This window comes from Mustela nivalis (genome assembly GCF_964662115.1).
Source record: "Mustela nivalis genome assembly, chromosome: 16".
In the NCBI taxonomy this organism is placed as follows: domain Eukaryota; kingdom Metazoa; phylum Chordata; class Mammalia; order Carnivora; family Mustelidae; genus Mustela; species Mustela nivalis.
Genome location: NC_139035.1, coordinates 23,420,350 through 23,433,551, shown reverse-complemented (window position 1 = coordinate 23,433,551; position 13,202 = coordinate 23,420,350). Strand labels below are relative to the sequence as shown.

At 52.6% G+C, this 13,202-nt stretch overlaps 1 long non-coding RNA gene across 1 annotated transcript; it reads left to right on the top strand.

Annotated features, from left to right (window-relative positions):
* The first annotated feature begins 592 nt into the window (after positions 1–592).
* On the top strand, positions 593–2,964 carry LOC309850249. The gene is made up of 3 exons (XR_014304152.1): positions 593–710; positions 1,503–1,575; positions 2,721–2,964. It is a non-coding gene; the product is annotated as an uncharacterized lncRNA (long non-coding RNA).
* The last annotated feature ends 10,238 nt before the right edge of the window (positions 2,965–13,202 follow it).

The following is a 13,202-nucleotide window of genomic DNA, read 5'->3' as shown; positions in this document are numbered from 1 at the left end:
GTGCCCTCCGCCCGCCCTGTGTGACAGGATGAGCCCTGGCCTGGGGGTCAGGGCCCTGGAGCTGGAGGGGTCAGGGCCCTGGAGCTGGAGTCGTTTCCTGCTCCCACTGGGTATGCCATGTCCCCAGGGAGGTAATTGACTCTCTGGGCTGCAGGTGACTCGTGGACAAAATGTGGGCTTTGAGCTTGATCAGACCTCACCCCGATGCAAACTAGGATCACCTGGACACCTAACACAACCACAGACCAAAGGAGACCCAGGCACCCGAGAGCCTAGTTTCATGGGTTCAGGATAAGGCTAAGGCATGGGGATTTCTTTAAAGCTCCCTACATCACCTTTTTTCAAACCTGGCTGTACCCTAGAGTCACCTAGGGCATTTTAAAGGAAACTGACGCCTGGGTACCAGTCCAGCGCTGCTGTGACATGAAGCCTGGATGGGGGCATGGGGAGAGGGGCTGGGGGTGGAGGGCACGCTCAGCGCGCCCCAGGTGATCCTAATGGGTGGCAGAGACACACCTCACCTGGAAGTCACAGGAGATTTGCCTTTCATTCGTGCTCAGACACAGGTGCCTCAGGAGAGAGCCTGGAGGGTCAGAGGCTAGCCATGCCCATGCCCAGCTGCAGCTTGCAAAGCTGAGGCTCACCCCCCAGGATGGCCCCCGCGGCAGAGACCCGTACTGGGTGCCTGTGCCCTCCCCGCCTGGGGCAAGGTGAGTGTGCGGCCACACGCCAGCTCTGTGGGGCCGTGTGCTTGGGACCCCCTCCCCCCAAAGCGCCCGCAGACCCCTGGGACAGACCAGGGCAGGAGAACGCAACGCAGCTCACGCTGGAGACGGGTTTGGGGCTCAGTTTGAATACTGGGGGTCCCGGGTGGGCCCTCAGTTCTCCACTTCTTCATTTCTTCATACTTGTTTTCCACCAACGTTTATCCAACACTCTGCTGGGCCCAGAGGGAAAGGGGGAGGTGGTGTAGGTGATGGCCGGGCACAGGCGCGGGAGGAGACCTTGCAGGCAGGGGGCTGTCCGCCTCCACTTCTCATGCACGTGAGTCTCAGTTGAGTCGAGGAGCATCACGGTCACGAGACTGAACGGTGCTGGTCTCTATGTCCACCTGCCATCGTGGGACCCCTGCTTCAAGGGCCCCCCAGGGGTGTCTCAGTGTGTGCGAGACAGCTCTGCAGCACCCACCCCACTCCTGTCGTGCCTTCCTCCCAGCCCCTGGAAAGATTTCCCCTGCCCAGTGCTCCCCAGAGCCCAAGAAGGGCCCCTGGGATGGGCGCTGAGTTGTCTCTGTGCACTACCTCGTTTTGCAGGCCTCATCCCTGGCCTGACAACACTTAGGGGAACCCCTCCACCGCTTGTGTCTATTGATTTCCCGCTAGAACTCTCCAGAGGTACTTGAAGCCTCTCCTCTCCTTCAGACGGCCTCTCCAAGGCCTGTCCTTGACCCTTCCTACCCTGAGGACAAGTTCTCCCCTAAGAGGCTTCATGGTCCATCCTAGGAATATTCCCCAGTGTCCAGAATCCTGGGACCCACAAGTGTTGCTGGCCACCCAGAGCACCCAAGATGGGAAGGTAAGGAAAAAAAAAAAAATATATATATATATATATATATATATATATATATATATATATATGGAAAACTGCAAATTCATGTGTCGTCCTCAGGGCAGGGGCAGACTCACAAGCACCGAGACCTGAACAGCAAGGGAGATGAGGTGTCCCCTCCACAACAGGCACCTCTAGCTGTTAGAGCTGCACAGCTTAAAAGTGGGTTCACTGGCATTGTCTCACAGACTTCCAACAAGCCTGGGAGGTGGGAGTTGTTCTTGTCCTCATTTCACAAATAAGTAAGTCCAGGCTCAGAGAGGTTAGGTGATTTACCCAGAGTTGCACAGCTAGGACCAAGAATCAGAATTCAAGCATTTTGGCTCCAAAAAACTGGCTACATCAAACTGCTGACAGCATTTTTTAAACTATGAAGTGTTACACGAAAGTCAGGCATTAATAATTATTATCGCTCACACCATGCGGCGCTTGGCCTGACTCCCCCATAGAGCCTGCATTTCAGGTCTGATGCACTGTACGTGCTCCCTTCCCACTGGCCGGTCCCTCGTGGGTCCCACAGGAGGAGCCACCATCAGGAATGGGTAGAGTTATCTCGAGACTCTGGAGGCCCAGGCTCCAGGCTCCCCCACAAAAATGTGGACCCCTGTCTGGTTTCACGTATGTCTTTGTACTGTCTGGTTGTCCCAAATCCAAGTGTGTAAAGAGGCTTTGAGCTCCTTCAAGCTGCCTCCACTGTTTCCAAAGTAGAGGTCAGGGAGCGGGACACACATGGAGCAGTGGAGGGCAGCCCATGTGACACAGTGTGAGGCCTGGAGGTGATAGCCCAGGGGGGAGGGCGCCGTGGGCATCTCAGCAGTCCAGGGCCATTTGGCCTTCCCAGAGTATAAGCTTCCTGTTTCCCCCCAGGTTCACTTTTGCTGAAATGTGAATTCCTGTTTCTGGAGTGCTGGGGGTGCCGGAGACAGGGAGAGGAAAGTGGGAGAAGGTTCTGAGGGTTTTGCAAGTCAAATATTCCCTAGGAAACGGTTCAGCATATGAAAGGTTAAGAAACATATGGATTGAATTTTTCCGGAAAATACATATATAGGGTTTGGATTCTTTTTTTTTTTTTTTTTTTGGATGATTGGGTATTTTTTTTCCTCCGCACAAAGCACAATTGGAGAATTTTACTGGCAGCCAAACCACTTAATACCTCCTGAGATGTTAACCAGACATGGAATCATCCAGGTGACCCATCACCCAGCTCAGCAGGTCAGCAAGCTGATTGCCTGCCCCCCCACCCCGTTTCGGAGCACGCATTCCTGCCCTGCACCATATCCAGAGACAGCGTGTATGTAGGGAAATGATGACTGCATGTCTTCCCGTTGCCAGCTGGCGCGCTCTGACCGCGGCCCAGGGGTGGGGCTGGTGGCCTGGGTTCATCCCCAACGAATGTGGCTGAGCTCCGCCATGTGACTAGAAGTCCGGCAGAGACCAGTGGGTCTGGCCTCCATCTCTCTGTCCTGCATTCTCCTCCTGTGACAAACGGGAATAACAATAGCTTAACTTCTTATTCAGTTATTGAGGATTAAATGGGTAAGCACAACTCGCAAACTTCTAGGTGCTGGCATTCAAGAAAATCCTGACTATCATTATATATGATATACTTAGAGTGGGATTTTTTAATTCAGGACTTTAAAGGAGACGACAAAGGGATTCATTGACAACTCATTAATTTATTCGATATCTGTGGAGGGCCCACTGTATCCATCTGCAACAACAAATTCCCCAAAATCTTAATGACTCAGGACAGGGCTACTGAACCCTCCGGCTACAGGGACTCTGCTGCGCCCAGTTCGGACCAAGGGACAAGAGCAAACAAAGCCACCACCACCACCTGGCGAGGAACCATCGATCACTGCACCAGAATGACAGGGGAATTGTGACCAGTCACATGCCACCTCTGAAACGTCCCTTCTGGAAGGAGCACATGTCCCTCTTACTCTCCTTTCAGGAACCCAAACAAATGACATGGCCATCCCAGGAGCTGGGGAGTGTAGCTGCACACATGTCAGAAGGGGCACACAGGAAGCGGCAGCAGAGACTGCTAAGGCGGCCTGTGGTCCAACAGCTGCCTCGGAGGCTTGAGGTCTAGCAGCAAAGAAAACTGACCAAACCCCTGCCGCCAGGGAGCTGAGTGAAGGGAGAAAGACTAGCGGCCTAGAAAGCTACTGGCTGCAATTGTAAATAGGATGGTGGGCTGGGCCTCGTTAGGAAGGTGAACTATGAGCGAAGACTTAAAAGAGGTGAGGGGGCGGGCCACCCAGACTTTGGAGGAAGAGTGTTCTAGATGTGGGAGAAAGCCCGTGCAAAGCTCAGAGCCTGGCGTGTTTCAGGGAGAGCAGGAGGCCGCAGGGCCAGGGTGGGGTGTGCGAGGGGAGGGCAGCGGGGTGAGGAACCGCTGGAGAGGTGAGACTAAAAATTTAACAGGATAGTTAAGAGTGGTTTTCGGTCTCCTTATTTTCCTTTGTTCAATTGTGAGTTTCTTAAATTCCACATGTGAGTGAAATCATAAGGTATTTGTTTTTCTCAGATTTATTTCAGTTAGCCTAATGTACTCTAGATCCATCCGTGTTGTGGCAAATGGTATGATCTCATTCTTTATGGTTGAGTAATATTCCAGTATATATCACACGACGTCTTTATCCATTCATCTGTAGAGTTGTTGAATCACTCTCTTGGATGCCTGAAACTAATATAACACAGTACATTAATTATACTGGAATTTGAAACATTTTTTTTAAAAAGAGAGAAATTGACAAGTGAAGAAATGGGGATATAAGAGGATACTAGGTGGCTGTGTGGAGCATAGACCATGGGGAAGCCGGGAGACCAGTCAGGAGAGAAAGAGCAGCTCAGCCAGACTAGGTGACAAGAATGCACATGACCGGGACACATCTGCTTGTTACCTTGCTCAGCCCAAGGCCCACAGTCCTGGGCAAGTGGGGTCAGAGTTCCTTCTGCACTTCTCACGTGCACGGCTGGGGGAGTTCGGGGCAGAGAGTGTTGTTAAAGTGTTTTGAAAAAAAAAAAAAATCTTCTCGTACTTATTTCCCACCTGGATTTAAATTAGGCAACCCCCCTGCTCCCCCAAAACCCTGCCAAACATGCCCCACTCCCTGACAACACTAACCGCCCCCTCCACCCAGCAACAGAGACACAAGAACAGACTACTTAGTCACACAGCGGCAGGATTATGACCTACATCTTATTCAGGGTGAGACAGGGCTCCTCGGCAGACAGGTGGCCAGCACTCACTGGCCTTTGGGGACTCTGTGGTCGCTGAGTCTTCCCCAGGGTTGCGTGGGCCACTGGGAAGGGCTGCGGGCTGTCTCTCTGGCCTGGTTACCACTTCTGGCTCTGCCGCTGGTAACAACTGGGTTCATTTGAAACCCACAATAACCCTGGGAAAGAGGCCCCTCTTCATTATCCTCAGAGTCATGTCATAGAGGGACCAGCCCAGACAGGCTAAGTCACATGAGACCTACATACGAGAGAGGTGGGATTTGAACCCAGGGCCCCACACCGAAGCGTATGGTTGTTTGGCTACATCGCAAGGCTTCTGGGAGCTCCGCACACCCCTTTCTGCTACTCCTCCCATTGAAGCCTCCCTAGGTAGCTGGCCTGGCCCTATGGCCTCCTTAAACCAATAAAATGTGGCAGACGTGACCCTGCCTAACTTCTGAGCCTGGGCCTCCCAAGATCCACTGCTTCTGTGAACCTTCGCCATTTGGGACTCCCCCTCTTGAAAACTTGCCGCCATGTCGGAAGTCCAACTATTGATGGGCACCATTCTCTGAGCAAGTTCAAGCCTCATGGAGGGGGACAGGCCACATGGCAGAATGTGGGAATCCCAGCTGTATGACTGAAGTCTTCTTGACCTTCCAAGCCCCCATCAAATACAGCTAAGTGCATGGCTTCTGCCAGCACACGTGGAGGAGAAGAGCCACCCAGTGAAGCCCTCGCTGGGTTCCTGACTCACAGAGCAGGGGCAAATAAGATAGTTACTGTTTTCAGACACTCAGTGTGGGAGTGGTTCGGGGTGTAGCAATAGATCATCAAAACCCCTTCCTATGGCAAGAGCAGAGCAGCAGTCAACTTGATTCCTCTCTCCTTCTCTTCCTTCCTTTCCTCCTTCCCACCCCCCTTCCCTCTGCAAATGCTTATCAAGTACCTACTACATGCAAGGCATTATGCTAGGCGCCCAGAGAGAAAGGAGCAAGGCCGTCACGGCACTTCGGGAGCCTGGGAGATCGCAGCCGGGACTGCATGTAGGAAGACATACGTTAAATCACAAATTACAAAGCAAAGGGCACAGCCCCGGGAGGGCTCAGCTTCCTGGGAACACAGGTCCACAAAGACTTCACCGAGATGACATGGGAATGGAATGTAAAGAAAGGAGAGCGTGTTCCTGGACTAGACAAAAGCAGAGGGCCATTGTCGGTACAAGAAAGAGTTCAGGGACACACGTCACGAGAGCGTGGCACAAAGGGAGGCGGGGGGTCTGCACGTTGAGTTCCTCGTGGAAGCAGGCTCTGTGCTGGAGTTCCATTATCTGACCTGTAAGCTAGCCCTCTGCGCACCCCCAGCCCAGGGCAGACTTCACATGCGTTAGCTGCTTTACCTTTCACCGTGCAAATGATTCAGATGTGGGATGGCATAGGTCCAGGGCACGTGCACCCTGTATATGTTAATTTAGGTCTGCCCTGATCCCCACCACCACCACCCCGACCCTGATAGAATTTCATTAATCACTTTTCAAGAACTTTCCCTGAGCCAGCTACAAACCCATCTGTGTTCGTCTGCTTGGGCTTCCATAACTAAATAGCATAGACTGGGAGGCTAAACCACCAGATTTATTTTCTCACGGTTCTAGAGACCGGATGTGCAAGGTCAGGGTGCCAGCACGTTTCGGTTCTGGTGAGAGCCCGGCTCCTGGCCAGCTGCCGTCATGCTGTGTCCTCACACAGCAGAGAGAGAGCTCTGACGTCTCTGCCTTCTCCCACAGGGGCACTCAACCCATCACGAGGCCCCATCCACAGGACCTCATCAGAGCCTGATTCTGTCCCAAAGTCTCTACCTTCAAATGCTATGACATTGAAGGTTAGGGCTTCATCACGTGAACTTGGGAGAGACACTTGGGCGAGGTCTCAGTGGGGGTCTTCATTTAGGTTCCTGTTTCAACCCACAGCAAGACATCTCCAGTCTGGAGAACCCCATTATTAAAGGAAACAAGACCATTTCCTCTGCTAATGGCTTACAAATTACGTGTTTAATAATCTCTTCAGAAGGTTTTGTCAACGTTCAGATCGGTCGGTTTGGAATCTACCTCTTTTTCCATTTTTAAAACATCGGTTCAAAAATCTGCTAGTCTCCTGGCACCCTCAACCTTCCCAAGAGATGACTCAAAGAGGCCCAAGCCAAGGCGTGGAGATTCCTCTCAGGCTCTCGCCATGCTCTGGGACATAAAGGAACTAACTCGAGGATGCTGGGCACTCTCTTCCTTGTGTGATGGGATACTTTCTTGAAGTCTTAATGGGGGCATTTTCATCTTTAAATGTCCTAGTCCCCAGATGGGTGAGGGTAGCTGGATCTGTGTGCATTCCCTCCCCACAGGGGAGTTTTGTACAATGAGGCCCAAAATAGAAGTATTCACTTGGCTGTCTCTTCCCAGCATTGGTTGAAGACAAGATGATAAATATTTTTAATGGCAACTGATTCTCTGAGGGGGGAAAAAAACAATCATTAATCTGGGTAGAGGAGGGAGCAGGTCTGGGCAGAGCTGAGCAAGTGGTGCGGTTGCTGGGTGGCCGGCTGCGTGGTATCCCTGGTGCGGAGGGGGGCACAGGGGCCAGGGTGCCCCGTCTTAGCAATGGTTACCTCCTGTGTGGCATTGAGCCAGCCAAGACCTGTAAGGAGCTACTCCCCCCTTGAAGAACATGGAGGATGTTGACCACAACCACAATGGCCTGGAGCTGTGTGGCCTCAGGCGACTTCCTGAACCTCTCTGGGTCTCCGCCTCTTCACGGGTCAAATAGGGACATTAGTAATACTCGTCTGGTCTCAGGCCTGTCGTGAGTTGGTTGGTCCATGCAAGTACTCAGAACAGCGCCAGGCACACGGGATCGCAGGGGTCGTGGTAGGTAACTGTTTGGAGGGGCGGCCTCTGGATTCTGGGGAGAGGAGAAGCTTTGGTAATCATTCCTGTTGAGTTTCCTGCTGTACTGGCAGGATGGGGACTTGGAGTCAGGTTGAAATCAATTTGAAGAAATCAGCTAAATGTGGCCTTTCTTGCACATTCGAATTCCTGAGCCAGGATTCTTGTCTGCTCCGTTACCTCCTGGCTGGGTGGGATCGCAGCTCCCTCTCAACCCCGCCCGTGCTCCCTTTGTGGGCCTCCCAGCCTCTGCGTGGACTCTGACAGCCCCTCGCGCCTACCACCTTCCCCACACTGCGCCTCTGCCCCTTTCTCGTCCATCTTTCTTATTAGCCCTCTTCCCGCCAAAGACTCGCACACTTCCCATAAAACCAGAACGGTGCCCCAGAGATGAGCACACCCTCGCCCTCAGAATCGGTTAGGCTGCACGACTGAGATGCTAGAAGGGGGTTCATGGAACTTCAGGTGGAATTAAGGTTGCTTGGTCAGCAGCTCTTACAACAGGGAGATGAGCCTGGGGGCCCCCGAGGTCCTCACAGGGAGACGGGACGGGAGGCAGACATGGCTGAACATCCCTGGCCTTGCAGATGCAGGAAGGTGCCACCAGGCAAGGAATGCCGGCCACATCTAGAAGCCACGGTGAGGGCAAGGAAACCGATTCTCCCCTGGAGCGTCCAGAAGGAGTGCAGACCTGTGACACTTCAATTTTAGTCCAGTGAGACCGGCGTCAGACTTCTGACCTCCAGGATTGTCAGATTATGAGTTTGCGTTGTTTCAGGCCACTGTAATCTGGGGTGATTTGTCAGAGCAGCAACAGAAAACAAATACACAAACAACCACAGTAACAAGGAACAAAAAACTAAACAAACACCCGTTTTGGGTGCCTGGTGGCTCAGTCGGTTAAGCGTCTGACTTTGGCTTAGGTTGTGACCCTGGGGTCCTTGGATTGAGTCCCAAGTTGGGCTCCCTGCTCAGTGGGGAGCCTGCTTCTCCCTCTCCCTCTGCTCCTCCCCTCTGTTCATGCTCTCTCTCTCTCTGTCAAAAAAAAAAAAAAAAAAAAAACTTTAAAAACACTTGTTTCTTGCAAAGCTTTGGCTTTCCTGATGCTACTCAAGAAGTGTTCTCGAGTTTGACCTTGTCTCTCCGACCCTGCTCCAGGACTGACGTGAGTTTCTTTACATTCAGTGTTTTGTAAGAAGCACCTGCTTGTATTTCAACATGTCTCCTTCTTCACTGAGATTATCCCTGGTTATGTTCTCAGAGCCTTCTTATCTAGAGCCTCCTGTCCCTCTGGCATATTTCTTTTTCACATCTCTGGGGTCACACCTGCCCTTCCTCCTGACTTCTTGAAATTCTTTCCTAAAGCTAGTGCATGTGACCAACTAGTTAAAACCCCATACCAGGTGCCAAGGACACCAAGACACAAAGCTACTCACCTACAAGTAGCTCATGATCTAATGGGTCAGACCCCACGAAATTGCCTTTTTTTTTTTTTTTTTTTTTAGGTCTTAAAAAAAAAAAGTCAAGTATCAGTAATAATTCCATACGTTCAATCTAAGGAGATAGAAGAGCATAAAGAACTGTAAGTATGAGAACTACACAACAGAAAGCAGAAACAAGAAAAGGAATCATGACAGAAGGGACCAAAAAAATAAGAAAATAGTGCGTAAGGAGAAGTGCTGTGGAGAAAGCAAAACTGAACCGCCTCACAGAGAGCACCTGGGGGGCACTTTGGGTCGGTGGTCAGGGAAAGCGACTGGTGTGCCCCATGCTCCCCACGCAGGAGCCTGCCCTGGGAAGACTCGGGGGTAGGGAGAAGACTTCAGACGGGGAGGACAGGCCCCCACTTTGTGGCTTGCTCACTCTGGGAGGAAGGGGGGGCACGGGAGAGGGCCAGGCCAGGAGACTAGTCAGTTGGAGGGGTGCTTGCAGTAGCTCACTTGTGAGATGGCGGTGGCCTAGAGGAAGGCCGTGACAGGGTGGGGGGGGGGGTGTTAGGGAAGAGTAGAGGTATTCAGGACATGGAATACATGGGACTTTGTGGTGACAGCATGATGGGGAGGGGCAGGAAAGAAGAGGAAAATGTCAGGAAGCGTCTGAGTTCAGTGTTAAGGGCCTGAATGGTTATGTCACTCCTCAAGATGAGGAACGAAAAAGGAGAGGCCAACCAGGTAGTCAGAAACATGAGTAGAGGAGAATGGAGCGGGTAACAAGCCCCGGTTCTGGAAAGGCTTTGTGTGGTAGCTTGTGTCCCCAAATGGCCCCCAATGACCCATACCTCCCAGCATTCACAGCCTGGTGGTGTGTTCCTCCCCTTGAATCCCGGCCAGGCCTGTAGCTCTTTTTAACCAAGAGCCTCTGGGAGAAATGTTGCTGGACCAGGCCTGGGCCTGAGTCCTATGAATGCCTGGGAGCTTCTATTTTTGGCACCTCTGGGATCCCTGAAGCACCCTGTGTTCAGCTCCACTCTGTCTCCCCACTCCCGGGTTCATGGGAGATTTCCTCACACAGTCACATATATCGATCTGGCTCCTCACTCTCTTCCGCATTCACACGCTCAAGTACAGAGTCCGGCCCTGCTGACACGAGTTATAATGAAGCACAACCAGAGCAGCCAGAGCCGGTCCCATCTAGCTGCCCCGGGGCCCTCAGCAAGCCTGAGAGCGGGAAGGAAGAGGTGAGCAGCTGGGTGGAAATGCTGGGGAAGGTCCTGGGCTGCTGGGATCACCTGGGGGAGCTTCCAGAAATCTCGACCTGCAGGCCACTGCTCGTACCAGGGAAATCAGAATCTCTGGGTGTGGGGCCCAGGCCTCAGTATCAGCAGACTCAGAAGTCTGCTTCTCCTCCCACTCCCCCAGCTTGTGTTCCCTCTCTCGCTCTCTCTTTCTTTCTGTCTCAAATAAATAAATAAATAATTCTTTTTTTTTTTAAGATTTTATTTATTTGAGAGAAAGAGAGCATGCAGGGCAGGGGATTGGGCAGAGGGAGAGGGAGAAGCAGGGTCCCCGCTGAGCAGGGAGCCCGACTCCATCCCACGACCCTGAGATCATGACCTGAGCCGAAGGCAGCTGCTGAACCGCCTGAGCCCCCCAGGCGCCCCCCAGTTTAACCTTTTGAGAAGCTGCTCCCTTGTCTCCCACAGCAGCTAGACTGTTTCATGTTCCCACCAGCGATGCGTGAGGACTCTGGTTTCTTCCCAGGCTCAGCAACACTGGTTATTTTTCATCTTCCTGTTCTCGCTGTGGCCGTCCTTGTGGGCACAGGTGGCTGTGTGGCTGAGACTTTCCTGCTCACCAGCTCGTGACTGACAGTACGGAGCAGCTCTCATGTGCGCCTGGACTGTGTGCACATCTTCTCTGGAGAAATGTCCACTCGAGGCCCAGATATTCTGCAGCACCCACCCCAATCCACACACCACCACCAAGAGGAGAGGAGCCCATGTTTTTATAAATGAAGAAACCGAGGCTCAGAGAGGCTACGTTGCCTGAAATCTAGGTCACCCTGCTGGAAAGCAAGGTTGGTCTGATCCTGAAATTCACAGCACATGCTTGTCCCAGACTTTTAAGTTCACAGATGCTAGCATCAAATGGGAATTGCCAACAGAGATTCGGGGTGTGGAGGGAGGAGAGCCCCCAAACATGGAGCACCCCCCCACCATGGAGAGGGTCTTCAGATGAGAAGTTGGGAGGGAGTGGCACACTGGTTCCCAGCAAGAAAGTTCTCAGTGACAGAGAGACAGAGTTCTGGGCCCCGTGAAGGGGGCCCCTTTGGCCAGGCCTGTGTCTGCAGCAGAAAAGGACACAGCCAGGATGTGCAGCTGGGGCCACTCGTGCTTCGAGCTCTGGGCTCACGTCCCAGGAGCTCTCCCAGCTTGGCCATGCTCAGCTCCAGCTACAGATCGTAGCATGGGCTCAGACAGACCCAGACTCACCCTGGGTCACTCACATGGAAGCAGTAAGTCAGTGCCTGGTGCCAGGGGCCGCTGCAGCTGCAGGAAACTTGGAGGTGTGAGATGGTATTTGTGTTAAACTGTCAGCTTCATCAGAAATCTGCACCAGAAAATGGCTTTGCAGCTCTGTGTGTGTGCGTGTGCATGTGTGTGTGAACACAGACTCCAACACCCTTTAAGAAGCAACCTCTACCCCAAGAGGTGAGAGAGAGGTGGGGTGCACTGCAGGGGAATGAGAGGGCTCAGATGATCTGAGGCTGAGGAGAAATACAGACCAGAGCAGCTCTCAGGCCCTGGCAAGGAGCCTTTGCCTCTGCAAATGATGCTGACATATTTCAGCCTCTCTCCTGGGGCTTCCTGTTTCCTATTTGGTCTCTGGTTTCCAGGAAACACACGAGCACCCCCAAAGTCCCGACATGTGCAGGTCTCCAGTGCCCCCTCTGACTCCAGGGCTCACATCTGTAACGAGTTTCCCGCCTGCGGATCTCCCTGGGCAGCCCATCCCCTCTGTTCTCTCGGGAGGACAGGAGCCATTGAAGATGCCTTGTGGCTGGAGGGGGCGGGGGGGGGGAGTGGATGTTTTCCTCCTCTGTAGGTTCCTCCAGCTTAATAAATCCTCCTGCAAAGTCAGTTTGGCTGGATCTGGTGTGGGGGTGGGGCAGGAGATTTAGGGTTTGCAGCTTTGATTTAGTAAAGCGCTGATCTTGGCAGGAAGCCAGCAGCCTGGAAGGAAGGTGGGGGGAGAAGGGCAGAGCTTGACCCTCTGGGGCGCTGTTGGTCGCCTTCCTCTCTTCCAAGTCAGTGTGAGGACTGCTGCTGCTTTAGGTCACCCTGGTGGGCTTTACAGGGCTCCGAGCCCTTCCTTAGATGTATGGGGAGCCGGCTTCCCAGGGCAGAGGGCCTGTTGGGGAGCAGTGCAACATGATGGCAGGCAGAGTTTTGGGGACCTGTCCTTTGGGGGCTTAGCCTCATAATCCAGGGTGTGTGTTTTTCAAAGCGAAACAGTACTTCAAGGCTCCTGTCCTCCTCTGAGCCCCAACCCTAGGGGCTACCACCTTTATTTCCTTGAGCTGTGTTTTTCAAATTTACCTCCATATTTATAAGACCACTTGTCACCATGAAAGATAAGGATGAGTCTCCCTTGCACACACGTACATTTCACTCTCCCACCTTACAGTAAGATGCACGGCGGCGATATTTAAAACACAATGTTCAGTATTTGCCTCATGACAAGGTAAATGCTGTTCCCAGAGATACATCAGATGACATGTCCTTCCCTGTGCAGCTTCCTCACCTCCGCCCCACTCCCACATTAAGAACTGCCTTGTGTTGTGCCTTCTGTTCTCTATGTACCTATCACTAATTTTTCTCCAAAACCCCTTCTCTGTGCGTGATCCTGGTAATGGGCCATTTTTGTTTTTCCTCCGAGACATCTGTGCCCCAGCCCTCAGCCTCCCACTCTAATCTGGGCCTGGGAGAGCTCAGAGC